Consider the following 23165-nt stretch of genomic DNA (forward strand, 5'->3'; position numbering starts at 1 on the left):
TGATCAAAACCCTGCAAGCCTTTCAAGCACAGGAATCTAATTATAACAGAAACATAACAAGGCACTCCAAATGGATCTAAGCTGAATACTTAATGGAGTATTTACAGAAAAGGGGAGTTGTGTCTTATGCGCTTGTGGGGAACATTTTAAGTTTAAAGTGTGAACTAAAAAAAAAAAAAAAACAACAACTCATATTTACTTTGTGAAATTATAAGCATTTCTCAAATTTAGCTGTGTTTGAGTAATTAAAACAATGTGCATTGTCACAAGAAGCAGATCAAAGTTTCCTTCTATATTGCTTTCTGTTTATCTCTCTCTATTATGCACCACACCAAACAATCTATAGCTAACTAATTCATCACATTTTGAGGACATATGTTCAGTAAAAATCACCATCATACACTTCAGGTCACAGAGATGAAATTTACAGGCACTAGTTTTGCACAAATAGCTTCCTTTTGTGCATAAATTACATTGCAGGAACAATTAAAAGGATAATTAATGCTAAAATGAACAATTAGAATGGAGAGAAACTGAGACAGGGATCAACATCTACTGGCTTCCTTTTAATTCCAAAGCTGCACCTTAATCAAGGCTCACTAATTAGGAGCAATTAGCTAAGTAATTCAGTGAGAGATAGCAGACGCTCACCGTCTTTGTTGGAGTGAGGTGTTTGTGTGTCAGTGTCTGGTTGTCCATGAGATTTTATAATGAATGACTTCCTACAGAGTTGAGCTTCTCTGTTTTGGGCGGGGGTTTGTGTCCATTCACGGTGATTCTCTCTTCCTCCAGTGTGATTCATACAGAACTCACTTTCATGTTTATAAAATACAAAATCAATGTAACACTAACCAGTGAAAAGTTTGGACTCACCTGGTTTTTCTTTAGTTTCATGACTATTTACATTGTAGTGGTCAGTGAAGGCATCAAAACTATGAATGACACAAATGGAACTAGAAAAGCACTAGGAGAGCTCAGGACCCCCCCCCGATCACCACCAAAATTTAATCATTTGTTCCTTGTGCCAGTGTCAACATTTCCTGGAAATTTCATCCAAATCCATCTGTAACTTTTTGAGTTATTTTGCTAACAGGCAAACAAACAAACAAACAAACAAACAAACAGACAGACAAACCCTGATCAGCCTGATCACAATCGAGGGTACCAAAAAGGGTGCACATATAGATAAAAAATAATAATGCTCTACTTAAAAAATCAGACAGGCCATTTTATTGGTCTGATATTTTCTCTTTTAAAGTCCAAAAATATTTTTGTATTATGGCGTCTACTAAAAATTTCGCAGGCTTGTACCCCTGTCAAATCAGAAATTATTGGGTGTACAGACACTCCAGCCTAATAGCCTCCACATTTAATGCCTACAAAGATATACAAATGTTTCAGCACTCAGGATAATCATGCATTGTTTATTGCATAAATATCGTGTCCAAAGCATGCGTGCTGAAAAATTCCATATATTGACAGAAACAATAAAATTAGACCCACATATTTTGAATATGGTGTACGGACACTACTTGGTGTATGGACTCTACAAGATTGGAATGGAAATCTGGCTTATCACATGGTGGCATCTCTGTTAGATCTGTGACTAAGTCTTCCTGGTACAGGAGGAAATAAACATTTGTGAACAAGTTAGAACAATATATTTATGAGGCATATACGCCATATTACTGATGGAAGTATATTGGTGTACGGACACTACATGAATTTTGTTGAACAACGTGCCATTGAAAACAAGCGGTTCGACGTAAACATCCGTTTGCCACATTGTTCCCAAATTTTCTGCAGCCAGGGAGCAGACCAAAATCTGTCTAGTTGTCCATATTTAGTCATACTAATACTTAAATAACAGGTTCCCATTCTATTATTATAATTTAAGGGCAGTAAAAGAAGGGTTTTCAGAACAAAATGGTTGATTGTCTCAATACTGAAAGTAAGAATTTATAATCAAACAGCTGTTCAACAAAAATGATCAATAAATGAAAAGCAATGTGATGTGTGTATTTGTAATAAAAAAGGCACAGGAGTTGAGTAGGAATTATTTATGTGTTACAAAACATTATGTACAATAATTTTGCTCTCTTATAACAATCAAATTGTGCACATGTTTTCACGCTCACTGGGTCACCATTTTATCAGTTTTTATCCGATTTTCTTCAAGTTTGGAGGATTGCAAGATCTAGTAATAAGATGGCCAAGAACATTTTGGGAATGGTTTTGGGGGGTACTGTTTGTAATACTGATTAATAACTGATGCAAATGTACTTGTACACCTTGATTGTGATCAGGCCATGATGAAAACATTACCTCCGCCGTTACACTTGGCAGAGGTAATTATGTAGTTAAAAAAAAGTGTGACATACTCAAAGCATGTTTTATATTTTAGATTCTTTGAAATAACCACATTTTGCTTTTTGCTGTTTTTTTTTTTTTTTTTTTTTACTGCTTTGCACATTCTTGGCATTCTCTCAATGAGCTATATGTGGTAGTCACCTGAAATGTTTTCCAAAAGTCTTGAAGGAGTTCCCAGTGATGCGGAGCACTTGTTATTATTATTATTATACCCTTTATTTAACCAGGAAAAAAGCTCACTGAGATTAAAAATCTCTTTTTCAAGAGTGTCCTGGCCAAGACAGCAGCAGCAGAAGTTACGCAAAATGGAAATCACAGTCATACATCCACAGTAACATACATAAACACAATGAAAGTCAATACTAAAAACAAGCTTAAAACTGATAAGAACAAACTTATAAAACATCACCATTATTTTAAAAGATACTAAAAGCAAACAACAATGTTCCTTAAAAGCATCTCAAAGCTGAACCCAATTCAGTCGATTAGAAAAACATCTACATCCACATTTGTCCTTTTCCTATTGATTTAAAATGACTTTGAATGTTTTAAAGAGACAAGTTCCTTCAGTTTAATGTCCTTCTGTAGGTTGTTCCAGGCAGTGGGAGCAGAATATTTAAAAGCTTTCTTTCCCAGTTCTGTTCTGACTTTTGGAACCTGTAAAGATAACAGATCCTGGGACCGGAGACTGTAATTATTCAAGTCATTCCAACAAATGTAGACCACCGAATATGATGGAAGCAGACCTAGGATACATTTATAAACTAGAAAAGTACTCGGAGAGCGCAGACCTCTGCCAAGGCAGATCATAGGTTCTCAGTGCCTGTAAAGGTATGTCTCTAATGAAAGGTGATGTATTAAAATAGTAATGTAATGTTCCAGTAAATATAAAATAACTGACAATTACAAACTGTAAAATGTTGTCATAATGATATCTATGTCTATCATGGAAGTAATTTTATAAAACCTTGAGAAGTCATGAAATGGTGTCCTGCGAAAAGATTGTGTTTGTAATGTACATTATATAGTGTATAGGTTAAGATGTGCTTACATTAAACATGTTTAAATCACACTATGTAGATAAGTGACATTACATTTAATAAAGTTGTAGTCCTGTTGCTGAGCAGTGCAACAGCCTGACACTTAAACCTTAAAAATGTCATGGTTGTACTTCACTTCACTGTCAGTACTTGACTATTGTTCAGTCAACAATAACAAGAGTGTCATCTTGTCACTTCATACCAGTCAAATGGAAATTCAGTCATGCAGTGATTTAGAACACTGTCTCCCACAGTGTTTTTTTTTTTTTTTTATCTGAGGACTCACTGTTGAAAAATCAAAATAAAATAAACATGTCGACCCACTTCACAGTAGGCCTTGGAACTGATACGTCCATATAAAATGTTTATGTACCCCAGTTTATAACCTTTTCAGATGTGAATTATGAAAAAAGGTATCTGGATTTTTTTAAAGATTGATTTTATGTCTCAAAATTAGGCTAAAGTTGAAATGCATTTGGATTTTTTTATTTTTAAATATGGTTTTACTAAGAAGATATTTAACCTCCTGACTCTGTTTTTCTGAGTTAACAAGATAATTTTGTCATAATTACAAGAAAATATAAATTATAAAAAAATTGGCTCTGTTTTCTGAATTAATTAGATAATTATCTCATAATTATGAGAAATGGTTATATGAAAAAATAAAAATGACTAATAATTTAAAAAAAAACAGAGCCAATTTTATTTTTCTATGCCAATGCAATACGCTTCCGTGGGAAGGTACAAATTTGTTTTTTGTTTTTTTTTTAATTTTCAGATGCATTTTTTAATGAAATGTCCTTTGTGGTGGACAGTTTTTTGTTTTTTTTTGTATAAAGCTGTTAAACTCTTGGATGGAAAACCTGTATTTGGGTCTTAGGAGGTTAACTTAATGAGCTCACAGAGCAGTCCAAATTCTAAAATTAAAATGATCCTTTTTTTCATTGTAGTGTTTAGGGTCTATATAGACTGCCCCCATGTGGTTTGGAGAATATTGTCTTTATAACCCTTTGGAAAGTGAGCTTCAACTGTGTCCACAAATGCAGACATCATGCATGAAAGGGTTAATACTCACATTCAGTGTTATAAGTACAGTTAACAAAACAATAGAAGCATTCAGTAAAATCAGATTTTTAAATTAAATGCTTTAGAAGTGCAACTATTCTAAGCAAATACTCAACAAGAATCTGAAATCAAGTCACTGATGTTTTATTTCTATCTCATATACACACGATGCACACAATATTTCACTGAACTGCCTTTAGTTTTGATTATAGCACACATTCACTGTGACGTAGTTTATGCCAAGCCACAATAAATTTCACTACCTTCACTACTTCAGTTGCATTAAATTTTTTGCCAGATCTTGTAGTGATGATGTTAGAATCAGACCACTGTGTAAAGACTTCATCACAGAGTTCATCTCATGTTCCCTAAACCACTCTTTTACACATTGGGCCTGATGAATCCTGGCATCATCATCATCATCATCATCATCATCATCATCATCATCATCATCATCATCATGCTGGAATACATGTGCGTCATCAGGACAGAAAAAAATCCACTCATGTTCGAATGTTCTCTATTAAACTGATGTTTGTTTTAGAAATGAGAAGCTACTCACTGCATTAGACAGAGTTAAAGAAATTGTTGCAACTGAAACATTTAAAGTAAAGTAAGTAAAGTAAATTTTATTTATAGAGCACTTTTCACAGACAGAGTCACAAAGTGCTTTATCAATTCAAATCAGAATCAAATTAAGTTTACAGAGACCCAACAGAATCCTTCAGGAGCAAACACTTGGGATTGGTGACAGTGGCGAGGAAAAACTTCCCTTTAACGGGCAGAAACCTGGAGCAGACCCAGACTCCTGAAGGATGGCTGTCTGCCTTGACCAGTTGGGGTTAAAGAGAGAGAGAGAGAGTAAAGGAGGAGAAAAGAGAGAGCGATAGAGATATAGAGAGACTGGGGGGGGGGGGGGGGGGGTGACACATGGAGTACGTTATGATGAATACATAGTGTAATCAGTCTGTGGTGGTCCTGGGTCAGGTGGGAGACTAAAAAGCCTTTTTGAACAGGAGGGTTTTGAGGTGTTTCTTAAAGCTCTCTACAGAGTCCATGGACCGTAGGTGTAGAGGCAGGTCATTCCATAGACGTGGTGCCACAGCTTTAAAAGACCTGTCACCGCGTGTGCTGAAACAGGTCCGTGGAACCATCAGCAGGTGCTGTCCTGAAGACCTCAAGCTACGAGTCGAGCTGTAGGGCTGGATCAGGGAAGCAATGTATGCAGGGGCCTGGCCATGTAGGGCCCGGAAAGTTAGCACAAGAATTTTGAAATGAAATTTTGAAATTTTGAATTTAAAGACCCAAACATCCACCGGCGACCAAAATGATCTACTGATAAAATGTTTAACACCTGTTGATCCACTAATCCTATCAATACATGTAAATAATTGGTGTAAAATACAGTTTGACATCTTTTCATGGTCATCAGATACGACCCATTTGGACGTTCAGAGGCTCCATAGTGAACATGAAAAACACTGTTATCTTCTACAACATTGATTCATCAGTAAAACCCATGGAGTTGGATCAATGAGTGGATGGAGACACTTGTTTTATTTTCAGTTAATTATAGATTTGCTGAAAAAGTAACCTTTTCTTCAGTTTCTGATACAAAGTTTTGATAGTTGACCTTTGAATTTACTGAGTTTTCCTGAACATCCAGTGTAGGAAAATACATGATTTACAGTGAAAAATGTAAAATGCAGAGGATAATATTATAATAAATGGTGATATATCACTTATGAAAGGTTAAATAGAAAGAAAATAATCATTTGGGAACTGCCAGAAAAGTAACACTGGGTGTTTATGGGTTAAATAAAAAAGAATGGAAGAAATTCTGTATGTTTATTACAGAATAGAAGATTTAGAACAGACAACTATTGAGCATGTACTAATTCAGGTAATGTTTTTTGTAATTATTGGATCCAATTCAGTGTTTTATGGCGTCAGACTTTCATTTTCATCTTCATTCATTTGTTACATAATTTGTTACCTATTTTTCACTCTTATACTGTAATAATGCAAAAATTTCAGGGAAAGAAATCCATTTTTTGATTCCTACACAGTCACAGTTACATTGGCGGCCTAAATTATTAGAGCACTTATTAGCTCAGCATATTTAGCATATTTTAGCAGTTTCATAATCTTTTTTAAACTGGGCATTAAAATACTCACTGAAGGCCTGAAAGGTCATCTAAGTCATCATTGTGCTCTATAAACCATAGAATAGAGCCATCATAAAGAGCTGTAGGTCATTTTCCTTATACAAAACATGCTAGGCCTATTTGACTGTCAAATATTACACAGTCACGTTCTTTCACAGATGAAGCCAAATTACTTCATTATCAGATGTGATCGTGGTTAAACTGATGCTGATGGTGAGTCTTAGGACACAGATGTGTGATTCGTTGAAATGTATGAGGCCTATTCGGCTCCTTTTATAAATGTTAAACTCAAATAGTCAAAAAGTAGGACATCTGATATCTGTTGTTCTCAGAGCACCCATCTGCATGTTTCATTGACATTATGAAATTAAATCACATTTGGGAGGCAAAAATGTAAATATTTTAAGAGCTGTGAGGTGTTCTAATGATTTTGATCACCGCTGTAATTTAATACCATACACATTTAATACAGTCACATTAGCCCTATAACGCCAAATGTGTCATATTTGATACATGAGTTTTGAAGCCCTCTACATGAGCAGTGTGATTTTTTTTCTTGAAAAAACTGATGTATACAATTAGATACATGCAATACACGGATAATCCACCAGGGGGGAGGAATTCATTCACCAGAGGCCTTTTCAGTGACACTACAAGATTGTCATTAATGAGGAAGGAGGCAGAACTTTGCCAATTTGGAAAAGGAATTGCCAGTTTGTTAGCCATTGTGTTATATTATGTTTTTGTTTGTTCAAAAAATAATAAAATTTGAGCACTGAGACCTGATGTACCAAATATGATACAAAATTGAAAGTCATACATGGAAATTGATATTTGAAAAAAATTTTTGGTTGTTCAGAAGGACCAACAAAGGTTCCAGTTTCAAAGACCTGGAATTTTCAATCAGTGATTTAATGGTTCAGGCTTTACAGGGTTAAACTCATCAAACTGCAAGACAGTAGACACATTTTACTGTCACACAGTATTTGGTATCATACTGCTCTTTGATACAATATGTATACTATATTCTCTCCTATTGAAAGTAATTTACTTCACTTTTTTTTTTTTTTTTTTGCAAAAAGTGACACATACACATATTTACACAACCCACATTTACAAAGATTATTGGACATATGAAGACGTAGAAAATACACAGACCTTACAAAGGCAGTAACATTTTGACAAGAAATGGTCAACTTTTTTTGAGTGTGTGTGTGTGTGTGTGTGTGGGGGGGGCTGTAGGTGTGTGTGCATGTGTGTGTGTGTGAGTGTGCATGAGGCATTTGAGAGAGAGTGTGTGTGTGACAGATGTGTGCATGTTTAATTGAATGAGATGGTCTATGTGGTCTGAAGATATGACACTTAGAATGGAGTTGTAGTTTTACTTCACTTCTAAACTCCTATTTCAGCCGTGTTCAAGATTTTAAACCCTCCTGTGTATATACGTATTAAAGTGAATAACTCATACCATATATTGGTCAAGCAACATTAGTCAGTCTTTCTGAAGTTTAAAGAGAAAAATGATTTGAAAGCTATGCATTGATTTGAGGTCTTTTTAAGTGATTTTGAGAGGAATCTGGGAGTTATGAGATGAAGCACTGATCATCAGACAATCATACAAAAAATATTCAGCCAGTGGCATCGTGAAAAGCTTGGATGTTTGAAAGGTCTGAGTATTAAAAATCTTCAGTGTAGCTTCTGCAATAGTTTCATTTCATACTATTAATGTCTGCAAATTAAAGAAAAAACACAGAGACGGTAGCATTAACCCATAAAGACCCAAACCTCCACCGGTGACACAAACCATCTACTGATCTAAACTGTCTCATACCTGCTGATACATTAATCCTATCAATACATGTAAATAATTGAGGAAAAATGCAGTTTCTCAGCTTTAAATCACAATCAGATATGACCCATTTGGACGTTCAGAGGCTCTGTAGTTACCGTGGAAACACTGTCATCTTCTACAACATTGATTCATCAGTAAAACCCATGGAGTTGGGTCAATGACAGTGGATGGAGACACTTGTTTTTACCTTCAGTTAACAATATCTTTGCTGACAAAGTAACTTTTTTTCATTTTCTCTGTTTTGACATAATTAAGTTTGAATTTACTCTGAGTTTTCATGAACATCTACATGATCTGTGAATTAAAATAAGGAAAATACATGATTTACACAAAGAAATCCTACTATATAATGGATGTTTTGGCCCCGCCCCGTGTCCCCGTGTGTGATCGATGTTGCAGCACAGGAGGGCGTACGGGTACAATACCCCTGTTGCACCATGGGAGGGGTGCTATCATACAATGGCACCACGGGTACAATGCTGCTAGTGGATAATACTATAGGGAAATATATTTTTTAAAAAATTGGTGATAAATCAGTTATCCCATAAAGACCCATTGCTGCTTTTGTGGCTTTTCCCAAATGAAATTTTCTCTATTTCTAACCTTTCCTTAGTGATTTATCACCATTTACTCTAATATTATGTTCTGCATTTTGCACTTTTCTGTGAAAATCCAGTATTTTCCTATATTTGATTCACTGATCATGTAGATGTTTATTAGAGGTCTGATTAAAGTTAAGAATTATTATTTCCAAAACAGAAAAAAACAGAAGAAAAGATACATTTTTCAGCAAAACATGTTGTTAACCGAACAAAAAATAAGTGTGTCCATCCACTGTCACTGACCCAACTCTGTGGGTTTTACTGGTGAATCAATGTTGTAAAAGATGACGGTGGTTCCATGGTAACTATGGAGCCTCTGAACGTCCAAGTGGGTCATATCTGATGACCATGAAAAGATGAATAGTGGCATTTTACACTAATTATTTACATGGATTCATAGGATTAGTGGCTCAGAAGTTATTAAACATTTTAGACCAGTAGATGGTTTTGGTTGTCGGTGACTGGTTGGGTCTTTATGGGTTAACAAAGGTAGAAATAGAGGAAAAATTCATTTGGTAAGTGCCACAAAAGTAGCACTGGGTCTATATGGGCTAAAAGTGAGTAAAATGGAGTTTGAACAATTCCAAAGGTATTTAAAGTTCTGTCATTTCCTTTCTCTCTTTTTTTCTTTTTATCTCTGACTTTATTGTTTAACTTGTCTCACTACTGTTCTTATTCTGCCCTTCTATACTGCCCACATTGATGCCTGCTTATTGCTCCCTCCCTTGTGTTTCAAAGCCCTAATTGGATGGTGTGTGAACACTGTGAAAGAGGGAAAATCATTCCATTTTCTTGGTCCACAGGTTTCAGGCAACAGAGACCTGGATTGAATAAACCCCTGCTGATAGAATTTGCACTTGGGTCTGACAGCTGAACAACAGAAAAGCCAAGAGCACAGAAATCACATAAGAGTCAAACAAAGCTCTAGAGAAGCCAGGGACATAATGCAGTATGGCATATTAATCCACACTAATGCTCATAGCCACTGCCCTGGATTACATAGTCGTTAATGTAGAAACACACACACGCACGCACGCACACACACACTAAAAAAACGTTTCCAGGTGACTGCTTTTGTGGTCCGATAAGGTGAGCCGCACCACAACAGTGTGATGCAACTTTTTAAAACCATGTAAAGCAGGGCTGAAAGGATTAGTCAACTGGTCAGCATTTAGAAAATAACAAATTAAAGACAAAAAAAAAAAATCGCAGCGAGGAGGCTCTGACTTTGATTAATCTAATTGATTAATGGATGTGTTTAATGTTGGATTTCTCTGTCATTTATCAAGTTAATAAAAAAAGCACATGCAGCCACATTGGACATCTGGGTGCACTGGCTTCAAATAATATGATCACTGGAAGTTTTAAAGACGGGATTCTGTTTTGGCTTGACATCTATTTATGTAAGTTATTTCATACACTAAAGAAAAAGTGTAGTGTAAATAGTTATATCTCTATTACTGTAATGGACATTGTTATTAGATCAATTATTTCCAGTTCAAGGATTTTTGCAATTTATTTATTGCCATGTAATTTATATGACATGTTCAGCAGCACGTTCACTGTCTAACTGCTTCTGCGGAGAGATTTGTAACCCCACTTCTTGGTCAAATAAAGTTTAAAAATACAAGTGATTTAACTTTTTACAGTGTATAACCCCATGAAAGCATCTCTCTGAGTTATATTACAACCCCCCCCACCCCCAACAATATTTTTCTGCACCCCCATACAAGCAAAATGCTCACCCACACAACATTCTGGTCACACCTCTGTTTCAAATATAACTGTACAATTCCTCATCTTATTTCTGTTCAGAGTCCAATTGTCTTTTGATAGTTAGTTAAAATAAACTAGGGCGTTGACCCGTGGGGATCCACATGTTCTACATGTGGTAGTTTTCATGCTGTTGTGAATTTGTGCATGTGGTACTGTCTCTGTCCAGCAGTCACCACCAAAGTGTTCTGAGTATAGTCATGTGATTGTAAGACTATTGTATTCCAAAATTACTTAAATCTCCCAAAATATTGGTCCCATCAACTTGTCATTTTCACTAGTCTGTTCCTTGACCAAAAATACATAAGTGTGCCAAACTGCAGCAGTCAGCTCATTCCAGATTTTGTGTGAATCCCAAGACACACACACACACACACACACACCTACACACACACACACACACACGCACGCACGCACACACACACACACACACACACACACACACACACACACACACACACACACACACACACACACACACACACACACAGAAGCCACTTAGCTTTTAAAATATAGATGAGTAAGTGAATAAACATAGTAGACGCTGTACACAGAGTTTATCCAGGCAGGGTTTTCCTCATGTCATTCTCCGGTTTAAAAAGGTGTAAGTGGGGTGCATCCCTTAAACCACCTGCAACCAAATTCCATATCACACACTACACTATGACCAAATTTAATATCACATGAACAAATATAATGTGACATGCTACACTGTGACTAAATTTTATATCATGTACTATATCATGATCAGATTGTCAACAACCAGTCATCTGCAGTGATTTAGACACAGAAATTTAGTAATATCTATAATTATTAGTTAATACCTTTTCAATGTCTAAAACACTTTAGAAATATATCTTTCAACAGTATCTTCCTCCTACAGTTACAACCCAACATCAGTCACCACACTCAATACAGACAAACACATCTGATGTGCAATATGTTTTAGAGGGATCAATGCAAGGACAGAAAGTATGCTTGTGATGAGTTTCTGTTTGTTTGTTTTTTTTCCTATTTATTTTACACACATCCTATTTTATTTGTATTGTATTTCTATTTTTATGGTAGGTTTCATATGACGCACAGATTGCATGGCACTTCTAATTTCACTGTACTTGTTAAAGTGACAATAAAGATATTGCATTGTATTGAATTGTATTGTATTTTTTTCTATTCTAAAAACTCTGAAGAACCTCAAGTCTAACTGCTAAATATGTATATTTTTATGACTTCATTTTCCTTCTCTTCCAACTAAAACTGTCTCTTTTATAACTGTGTATAAAAAAGAAAGTAGACCTTTACATTTCACATTATTTACATTACATTTCTCATGTTTCAAAGTTTAACAAACAGCCCCACTGGTCACAGTCAATAATCAATATTATCTTATAATAATTTTATTCTATAATAAAGTGAATTATTACCGGTGTTAGTAATATGGAAAGATTAGAAAGCAAATATTGCCCCTCTGTGAAGATGGCCATAAAATGATTATTTCTTCCTGCCCTGAGCATTAATCGATTAATATTTTCTGAGAAATTAAAGTCATGGTTCAGACAAGGGCCCAGGCCAGTACATGACTGAAAACAGTAAACATAATCAGCCTAAGATCCTCATTTCCTGTGTTTACTATATCGAAAGATACAACTCTAGCTTTGATAACATAATTAAGGTTTTCTAGAGATCAATAACCCTGGAGCACATAGCTAATGAGACATCAAGACATGACACAGAGAACAGAGAGAGACAGATTAGGGGCTCTGCATCATGGCCCATTGATCTACAGAGAGTGAATGGGATTTTAATAAAACTATTCTTTCTATAGAGTCTCATTAAATGCTAGTTAGTGAGATCTGAATGGGAAATTATTCATCAATTGCTGAAATATTTTAGGGTGAGTTAAAAGATAATCAGATTGTTGTCATTAAGTCACCATTGCATACTCATCTAATCTTATTACCTCCTTATTTGCACAGGAGCGTTTGTGCCTAGCCACTTTGCCTAGAGTGAGTTGCAGTGGTATCAGGAGAGCAATAAAAACATTTGAAATTACGCAGCTAACTAATTCATCAAAATGGCGAAGCCTCTGATTTTAACATGACATGTACTGCAGCTGTTGGGGGTGTGCCATGCTGTTACCATCATTATTCTGTGTAGGCATTCATGTACCTGGGTGCTTCTATGAAACTGGTCCCTAAAAACAGGACATGGGGGCTAAAAATTCAAACAGTATGTAGATTAATGTTATGAAGCAAATTTGGAAGCACTTTGGGTCTATTTTAAAAATAAATATTTACTGAGATAAAAGAGAAACTATTTTTCAGATAAAACACATTTTTATATTATTTTTACATTATTTTTTTTATACAAAAATCTGCATGTAACACAGTAAAAAGGACACGAAAATTATGCACTACTATTTTTTTAAAATATGTTTTTATTCTCTCACAGGTGCATTTTGGGAATTGATCTAATTATGCAAGGCAGAGTGTTTCACATAAATGATCACTGTTGCAAAATCACTCATGATTTCTATGTGTTTAAATGGGCAGGCTCTGCATGTAACACCAGTGGACATGATGGGTTACACACGAAACCTGGAATGAGACTGACATTCATGAAAAACCTGCATGTCTGGATTACAAAAAACACTAGAAATGTAAAATTTAACATAATGTCTTTATTTATAGCAGTATATAAGACCATTTCCAGCCATGTTTTCCAGATCAAATGCACTGACACCTGGGTAGGTTTTCCTGTCCCAATTTTGGTCCTATTTTTGGCCCCAATATTTTATTAAAAATTCATTAATTTTGGGATAGCTCACAGAAAGAGTATCATTTCTTTGCATTTATCTGAGGTCATCATTTGGTACATCCTGGGGAGAAATATGTCTAAATTTCTCTGTTATTACTGGGTTTAAAAAGAAGTGCCAGGTACTAAAATAAACCTAATTTCATAGAAGCACACATATATGGGAGTTAAATTCAGATACAGATAATGGATGTGGATTTGTGGATTAAGTTAACCAGGTACTGACTGTCTCGATGGAGATCTGCAGAACATTTTTCTATTTTGGCTGAGAATGTGCAGTGAAATAGTGAAATCTTTTTTTGTCTCCAAAGAGAGACAGAAGGTCATAACAATGTTAAAGACTCACAGGTTAACAATGCTGTCACTTTGACACACTCTGACGTATTTGGTGATAAAGTCCCTAAGGTGCTCTGCACACTCATCCCAAAACCAATTACTGATTCTGAACTGTTACTATTTAATTTCATTATCTTAATCCTGACTTAATCAGGCTTGAGCAATTTACATATGAATTAAAAAGAGGCTGTCAGTGGTTCTTACTGCTGTCTGCTTTATGACATGCTGTGACTGTGTACTTGAAACTGTACAAAACACAAAACTTATTTTCCTTTAAATCGTCTGAGTTCCCACAAGATTCCCAAGTCAACGAAGAATACTATAACCCGGCCCTTTTACTTGCACCTCACGCCATCTATATATGACACAGGAGATGGGAGGCAAGGGCTGCTTTAGATCCAAGCGTCCTATCTTTTATTGAATCTGTGAAAATACCGGTGAAAACCAAATAGCTGCTGCTCTGAGCCTGCCGGTGGTATCTCCTCTGCTCATCACACGTGTATATTGCATCCAACACCAGTCCCCAAAACACTGTCCACACTCTGATTTTCCAACTGTTTTCCCACTTTTAGATGGTAAGAAAAAAAGTGATGAACTGATAGAAGATTAATTCTATAACATGACATCCTCCTAAAATCTAATGTGATTTCTTCTTATAAAAAAACACACACACAAAAACACAAAGACATTATTTTTTTATCATCAAATAACACAGAAAAATTGGAAGCTTTCACTGAAGTAAAGCTGGATGGAAAACTGGTTTGCTTCTAATACCATTACCAAAACAGTTAATTGCATGAACTGAAGTACTAATTACAAATACTATTAACCCATAAAGACCCAAATATTCTCCACTGACCAAAAGCATCTACTGATGTACAATGTTGAATAACTTCAGATCCACTAATACTATCAATACATGGAAATAATTGGTGTAAAATGCAGTTTGTCATCTTTTCATGGTCATCAGATGTGACCCATTTGGATGTTCAGAGGCTCTGTAGTTACCGTGGAAACACTGTCATCTTCTACAACATTGATTCACCAGTAAAACGCATGGAGTGGGATCAATGACAGTGGATGGAGATGTTTGGTTTATGTTCAGTTAATGATAAATTTTACTGGAAAAAAGTCACATTTTCCAAAGTTTTCTCGGTTTTTGGTATAGTAATCCTCAAATGTAGCCTCGGCATGATCATTGAATTAAATATAGGAAAATACCTGATCTTCACTGAAAAAAAAATGCAAAATAGAGAGGATAATGTTATGATAAATAGCAATAAATCACTTAAGAAAGATTAAATACAGAGAAAAAATCATTTGGGAACTGCCACAAAAGTAGCACTGGGTTTTTATGGGTTAATAGCAGAAAAGCCTCGACATTTTGCAAATAAGCTACAAAAATGAAGCTTGAAAATGAATTGATTGGTAACTTTTTTACACTTACATCAGCCAGGGCCACAGATATTGTCTGTTCAGGTTGAACATTCATTCGATTCTCATAAACACTATTTCATGCACAGCTTGAGGGGATCATTCACAAATCTGTTCACTTCGGCTCAAAACATTTAGATTTTAGTATTCAAGGGTCAAAGGTCAGCTTTAGTGTGACTATAATAATGTTCTGCAGAAATACTATTCTATAATGTACGATTCTATAATGTAATCTACTGTATTCTATAATATAGAGATATACACTGTTAGCTTTTTTTTTTTTTTTTTTTTATCTATAAAGCATTTCAAAGAAAATTGCCTCTCTAACTTTCTAATAGACTTCGTTACAAAGATGGATTTTACCAGAGCTGTTCTAAGGACTTGCTTATCCTTGATGTTGATGTGATGTCTTTGGTCTGAACTAAAATCTGCTTTTAATTTTAGTGCACCTGCATCATAGAACAGAACACAGCACCTTCATGAACACAATACACTTGTACCTTTTAGCTGTTTTAAATATTTGATATCAAACCTCTCATCCTCTACTAGTAATTGTTTTATATAACTTGGTATGCAGGGATTAGCGCTGTCAGCTCACAGCACTATGGTCCGACCCAGTATGAGTTTTAGGGTTTTTCTGTCTGTGTGGTTCTGTGTGGGTGCTCTAAATTCCTCCCACAGTCCAAAGACATGCATGTCAGTAGGTTAATTGCTAAACCGCCCGTAGGTGCAAATGTGAGAGTGATGTGTGTTTGTCTGTCTATGGCTGCATTCACACTGCCAGCCTCATTTCTGATATACTGCTGAGATTTGACCTATTTGTGTGTGTGGCTGTTCACATAATATTTTTTTTTTTTTTTTTTACAATGTGGTCACTATCAATTTACTAAGAATACATGACACATAGCGAATAACACTCCACTATAAGATAAAGTTGTACATTCAAAACATAACTTTTCAGCTAAAATTCAAATGTAACTAGAAAAGCACTCAGAGATCCAAAGCAGACCAGTGCCCCCCCCCCCCCAACACCACCAAAATTTAATCATTTGTTCCTTGTGCCAGTATGACAGTATCAACATTTCCTGAAATTTTCATCCAAATCCATCAATAACTTTTTGAGTTATCTTGCACAAGGACAGACAGACAGACAGACAAATAGACAAACCAACGCCGGCAAAAACATAACCTCCTTGGTGGAGGTAAATATTATCAATACTGTGCAGTAAATGTCAGTTTGTTACTATTATATAGTATATGCCTCTGTGTATATTATGAATAGAATATGAGTGACTCCATCTTATGCAGAGTGGGGATGGATCTCCATTTAAAGTGGTGTAAAGTTGCATGAATTGTGATCTAAATGTTCAGACTGAAGTCACAATGAAAAAGTTCCAGTGTTGTATAAAGTACTGGAAAGTCACACTTGAGTAGAAGTACACATATCCTACCAAAAAATGACTTTGATAGAAGTTCAAGCCATCGACTGAAATGATACTCAGGTTAAAGTCTTTAATTATCTAGTATTCACTGTACCTAAGTATATCAAGTAATCTACAATTAAATGTACTTAAGTAATGAATCAGAATCAGAATCAATTTATTTGCCATTTGCAGAAAAACTGCATTGGAAACGAGTAGCAAGAGCTCAGCATAAAGATACATGAAAGTCAGTAACAAGGTAAAAGGTAAAAAAAAAAAAACGATGAAAAATTACATAAATAAGAGTAAATAAAAAGACAGGTGCCCCCATAGATCGACCAACACTCACTTGGACAAAGTGCATGAATATAAAATGCATTATTTATACACAAGTACAAATATAAAACATACACCATACATTGTTAAGTATGTGATATGGAGTTGTCAAGGCTACGCACAGCACTGGGAAAGAAACTACTGACAGACCGAGAGGTGGAACATTTGATAGAGCGATAGCGTCTGCCGGATGGAAGAAGAACAAATAGACCAGCGCCAGGGTGACCAGTAGAGTCATTTACAATACCTAAGGCACGGGACAGTAAAAGTACAAGTAACTGTTAATAACATCCAAAGGCAGACAGACTTTTGAATATTATAAAGTTTATCCAGGATTTTAAAACATGGTGAAGTAAAAGACAAGTAGTCAAAATACTGACAATGATGCTTTTATCACATACTTTAAAAACAAGGTTTCAAAAACCTAAACAGGAGTAGGATACTGCTGGTATTAGAAATGTCTGAATTCTGAAAAGTAAAGAAAATTATGAAGCTTATGTGGCACCTCAAAACATGGAGCCTACATTACACTTCGTAAACAAGGAATCTAAAGTCTAAACCATTGACTTAATACCAACCTGTTTCTGGCGTAGCTTCATCCAACTTTCCCTCACATCAACAAAACACCCACAAATTGAGTGTGGACCGTTGTTTGCACTTGTTCTTTACACGATTAGGCCCAATGACAAATCATCTTCCTGACTTTGTTGCTGTTGCCCATAATCTCAGCAGTGAAAACACCAAATTCAGACTTGAAAAGATCAGCTTCCACATGCTTTGTGCTGTTCATGAAAAATATACAAATGAATGAAAAAGATCAGATTCGGGCCACATTTACCTGTTCCAGCCTTCAGATTAAACTGGATGTACGCTGCCATCACTCAGTATCAGCTGGGATAGACTTTTTATTTACTAAGTAATATTTGTTGTTTTATTATTTGTAATATTTCTTTGCTTTGTTTGGAATTTGACTTGATGTCATTGGAACAGAGGGTCACTCCTTGATGAGCCCTCCCATATAAATAAAAGGTTGATGTGAGTTTCACTAAAATGTATCTGATACTTTTATTAAATTGTGTCAAAGTCCATATATCATTTTAGTTTGCACAGACTCATAATTCATTTTGACGGAGCAATTTTAGTATTAAGTTGTTATGGTTGAGTGTGCACCGTCCCATGGCAGCCTATTCGATCAACCCAGAGACACACAGTATGCTCTCTATAATACCCCTGTAAATCTATACAGTATGAGCTTACATCGTGTACATCCACCTTCTGTATCATAAATGTATACAGTTAGATGTTTTAGCGCAAAGGTCTGTAATGTTAAATAATATAAGAGCAAGAAGAGGAAAAATAGATGCCCCTCGCATGTATTTTTCCCATTGTAAGTAAATGGGGGCGGTGCAATGGTTAGCACTTGTGCCTCACAGCAAGAAGGTCCTGGGTTTGATTCCAACACCAGTCAATAGGGGTGGGACCTTTCTGTGTGGAGTTTTCATGTTGTCTGCGTGGGTTCTCCAGGTACTCCGGCTTTCTTCCACCATCCAAAGACACACACTAATGGGTTAATCTAAATTGCCCATAGGTGTGAATCTGAGAGTGATTGTTTGTCTTTACAGGGTGTATGAAAAAAAACCTGTACATTTTGAAAAATTACCCCCAGTTCCACATTTGCTAATTTTTGGAATTTTCTTTTATGGATGTCAGTAGGTAGGGGATTGGTGGATATTTGTCCAAATTTACAGAACCAGGTTTTCATGCATGAGTGAGCAGGGGCAAATTGCACAATCCAAGTTAAAACTGGTTTGCATGAAGTACTGGTGGGATTTAAATCCAACCAAAAGTCATGAGAGGGGACAATGGGCATCCATCTTGTTTTCCACAAAATTCCCAGGTTACAGCATTAACACTTTGGTCACCATGTCAATTTAATTTCTTTACCCATGGCAGCTGTTCCTGCCTTTCAAAGTTAATTCAACTTGTTTAGGCCTGAAAATGTCACTGAGGACAGACCAAGTTAGGGTTAGGGTTAACCCTATTGAGGTTTTGCACATACGTCAGATGATCACGTGGTTTTCTGTTTACGACGCCATAATGGTAGGCAAGCTTTCCTTGGATTGTACAATGTGTTAAACGATGGACCTGCTAAACTCCTGTGTGCCGTTTATTCCTTAGCTTCTACCAAGTATAAGTTAGGCAGAAAGACCGCTTGGTTCCACTGGTGGCAGCGGTGGTTCTGTTCTGCCGACCGCTGTTTATGTAATAGACTGAGTACAGAGGCAGAACCCAAAAGCAAGACCACAAATACCGAATAAGATTTAGTGTTTTTATTAAACACTTTTACAGAAGAAAAAAACTCTACACAGAGAATATTTGTCTTCTGAGAGGCCTCCGGTTCCGGGGGTAAACGTCTGGGCTGCGGGTGGGATAGACAGACGGCCGACTCGGCCGAGTCGGGAAAACCCCCACGGAATCCCCACTAGGGACAGACAGAGGGTGGTCAATAGACAAGCCAGGTCATACACGGGAAAACAATCAATCGAGCAACGGTACATAGGGGACGAGCAAACTCACGGTAGTAATCTAGGCGGAGGTCGAAGCACAGGTTAACGTTGGAGGCTGAGGTAATAAAGGGAGCAGGCAGAGACGAAGTCGGGTACGAACCAGGTCGGGAACAGGCAGGCAGGAAGAGGTCAGGCTGAATCGAAGGTCGAGGGACGAAAACAGGTCAAACACGGCAGACGAACAAACAGGATCCAAGAAACGCTGGTAAGTGAATACAACGAGTTGCAGAGCACAAACTGGCAAAGGAACAGGGGAAGACACAGGGTTTAAATACACAAGAGGGCGGGAAGACAATGAGACACAGGTGGAGATAATCAGGGAGGAGCAAGGTAATCAGGTGAAAGGTGAACACAAAAGGAAGTAAAGACAACAGACAAGACACATGAGGGAAACTTAACAAAATAAAACAGGAAATGACAAACAAAACAGAACAGACAGACAAAGTCCAGAAGCCGACATGACAGTTTATAGTTATTACTGCAGTTAGCGTAGCTTCTCAGTATAGTTAGCCTGCATGCCTGTTGCGCAGCATGGAAAAAAAAGAATTGTCATCATGTGGTACGGTGATGAAGACCCCTTTAAACCTACCAGGAGAGCTTCCCCTGGCCTATCACCCCATAGAGACAGAGTGATTGTGGATCTACCTGCTCCCTTTGAGTTTCCTCAGCTGGGTGAAGCAGCTGGAAGTGGCAGTCCGAGCTACGGCAGGCGACACCGGTGAGTTCAGCTGGAGCTGGTGACAATACTCCCCACCCATCTGTGCAAGTCTGCTTTTCTACTATGGGACAGCCTTCCCCATGCGGTCAAGTCAAATTATACGGACCTGAAAGAGAAGATAGGATCGGCTTTTGGATAGAGACAGTTAATGAACCGTTTGAGAACTAACATATTGGCTCGTTCTTAAAGTTCCAGGGGAGAGCCTGGAGGTGTATGCGACTGATGCTACTCGTGTTTTTGCCTCAGAGTTGCGCGTGCATCACTGTTGTTAGTAAACATAGAAACTCATCTATGGTGCCTTTATCACAAGTAGACATACTCGCAAATAACAAAACATGCAAACACGAGTCCAAAGAAAACACGATATAAAGCAACAGTTCTGACTTTCTGGATCCAGATTGTGTGCCTACCAATATGGCGGTGTAAACAACAATCACATGACCAGTGACATCAGCTGCAAGTCCTCAATATGTCAGCCCTGCGATGAACTGGCAACATGTCCAGTGTGTACCCCGCCTTTGTCCATAAGTAGCTGGGATAGGCTCCAGCGACACCATGACCCTAGTGAAAACGAATGAAGGAATGAATGTAAGTAAATGGGAAGATTTAAAAAAATTTGAACTTTGACCTACTTTTCCCAAACTGTAATGTCATCTATTCTGGGTCACTGGCAATCTATAAACCCAGTTTGATATGAATTGAACCAAAAGTTTTGCTGCTAAAGTGTTAACAAAGAAACAAACAAACTGAACCAGAAACCTTGCCTGCTCTTCGGGGGGCAGAGTTACATTAAAAATACCATTACTTATTTAAAATCCTAATGGAAAAGTTTGAGCATCAGAAGAACACCAACATGAGCTGCAGAAGACGGAGAAGCCTGATTGATTTTACAGCAGCTTGTTAATGTAGGTATGTATGTTTGGTCTGTGTCCTATCTGCTCTCCATCTTCAGTGTAATAACAGACACAGTGCAGAGCTTTTACAGACCTGAGATATCATCACTCAAATGTCATCTCCCACTTAAACTAGCACTCACCTTAGGTAATATCACTTCTACTCTCAAACATTAATATTTGCTATCCTGCTATCTGACTAATATCTCACTAAGGGCCAGTCATTTTATTTTATGACTTCATTTGTCAGGCAGTGATGGCAGAAGCCTGGAAGGGGGATTATCATTATATATGACAAACTGCACTGGTTACATACACGGGTGGCACACAGTAAAAGTAAGACCTGTACAATAATGGAATCTAATAGAACAGCACAGAAATGAATAAAGCCTACAATAAATGTCAGTGAGGGGTCAGTGCAGGTTGTCTCAGAGGTTGTTCGTTGTGCTATTGTCAAAAGGTCTGTGTCATTAAATTGTAAATAACAAAAAAAATCACTGCAACAACATGTTTTTGGTTTGGAAGCTTTGTTGTTTGATAAAAATGGAATAGAAACAGTGCTATTATAGGCTGTTTTCATTACAAATGAATGTGCTGATTAATTTACCCTTTAAATGACACTACTGAGTCTGTTAAAGGTCAGCAAACACTGAATAAAATCAGTTTCCTTGACATTTTCTTTTTCTTTTTTTTTGTCTCGCCCTATGATACCCAGTTTACAGTTTGTTTGTTAGTTTGTTTGTTTTTTTTTACTGTTTTTACAGTTAACCAGTTACAACAGTTAACCAGAGACTCTTCAACATAATAAAACTTTATAAGAGAAAGAGTTACGGTAAAACCATATGTTCCTTTTAAGACCGCAATTATAACAGGCTGTCTAGGTATCTTCATGTTTTCTTTGCAATAAAAGTGTTAGAAAATGTCTTTTTTGCCAATTCTTTTTCATCTTTGTTTTCAGGATGAATTTAACTTCAATATCTGACCATTAATTATCCATCCATCCATCATCATCTGAACCTGCTTCATCCTCACTAGGAGGTTCACTGGAGCCTATCCCAGCTACATATGGGTGAAGGCAGGGTACACCAGGACCTGAACATGTCGCCAGTTCATCGCAGGGCTGACTTATAGAGACACACAACCAATCAGTGTCACATTCACACCCACAGGCAATTTACATTAACCATTTGGATGGTGGGAGGAAGCTGGAGTACCTGGAGAGAACCCACGCAGACACGGGGAGAACATGTAAACTCCACACAGAAAGGTCCCACCTATCGACTGGTGTTGGAATTGAACCCAGGACCTTCTTGCTGTGAGTGCTATCCACTGCACCACCATTAATTATCATCATTACAAATAATAAATGGTTAAAACAGTGTTTTAGTAAAAAAGAAAGAAAAAAAACGGACTTTAAGTTTTTAGCGTATTTATTATCAGAAACAACTGTAGATGTCCATAAAAAACTTTCTGAGATTACAAAAATAAGTTGTCAACTCTTTTACATCTGCTCAAACATGTTTTTTGATCATGAACGTTCTGTATCTATGTTATAGCTTTATATTTTTTTTTTATTATTTCAAGGTGTTTTTAGCCTGTGTGGAAGTCTCTGAAACAGTTCCTTTCTACTTTTGATAGAGTCCCACAATGCTGCCATGAAGTGTTATATAGTGGTGGAAAGCTCAGGTTCTCAGCTTTCCAATGCCATTTGAATTTTGTGGATAACGCAAACGGTTCAGGAGTTACATTAATTTGAACGCTGTAAAGTGCAAAATG

Source organism: Sphaeramia orbicularis, chromosome 6, assembly GCF_902148855.1.
Source record: "Sphaeramia orbicularis chromosome 6, fSphaOr1.1, whole genome shotgun sequence".
In the NCBI taxonomy this organism is placed as follows: Eukaryota; Metazoa; Chordata; class Actinopteri; order Kurtiformes; family Apogonidae; genus Sphaeramia; species Sphaeramia orbicularis.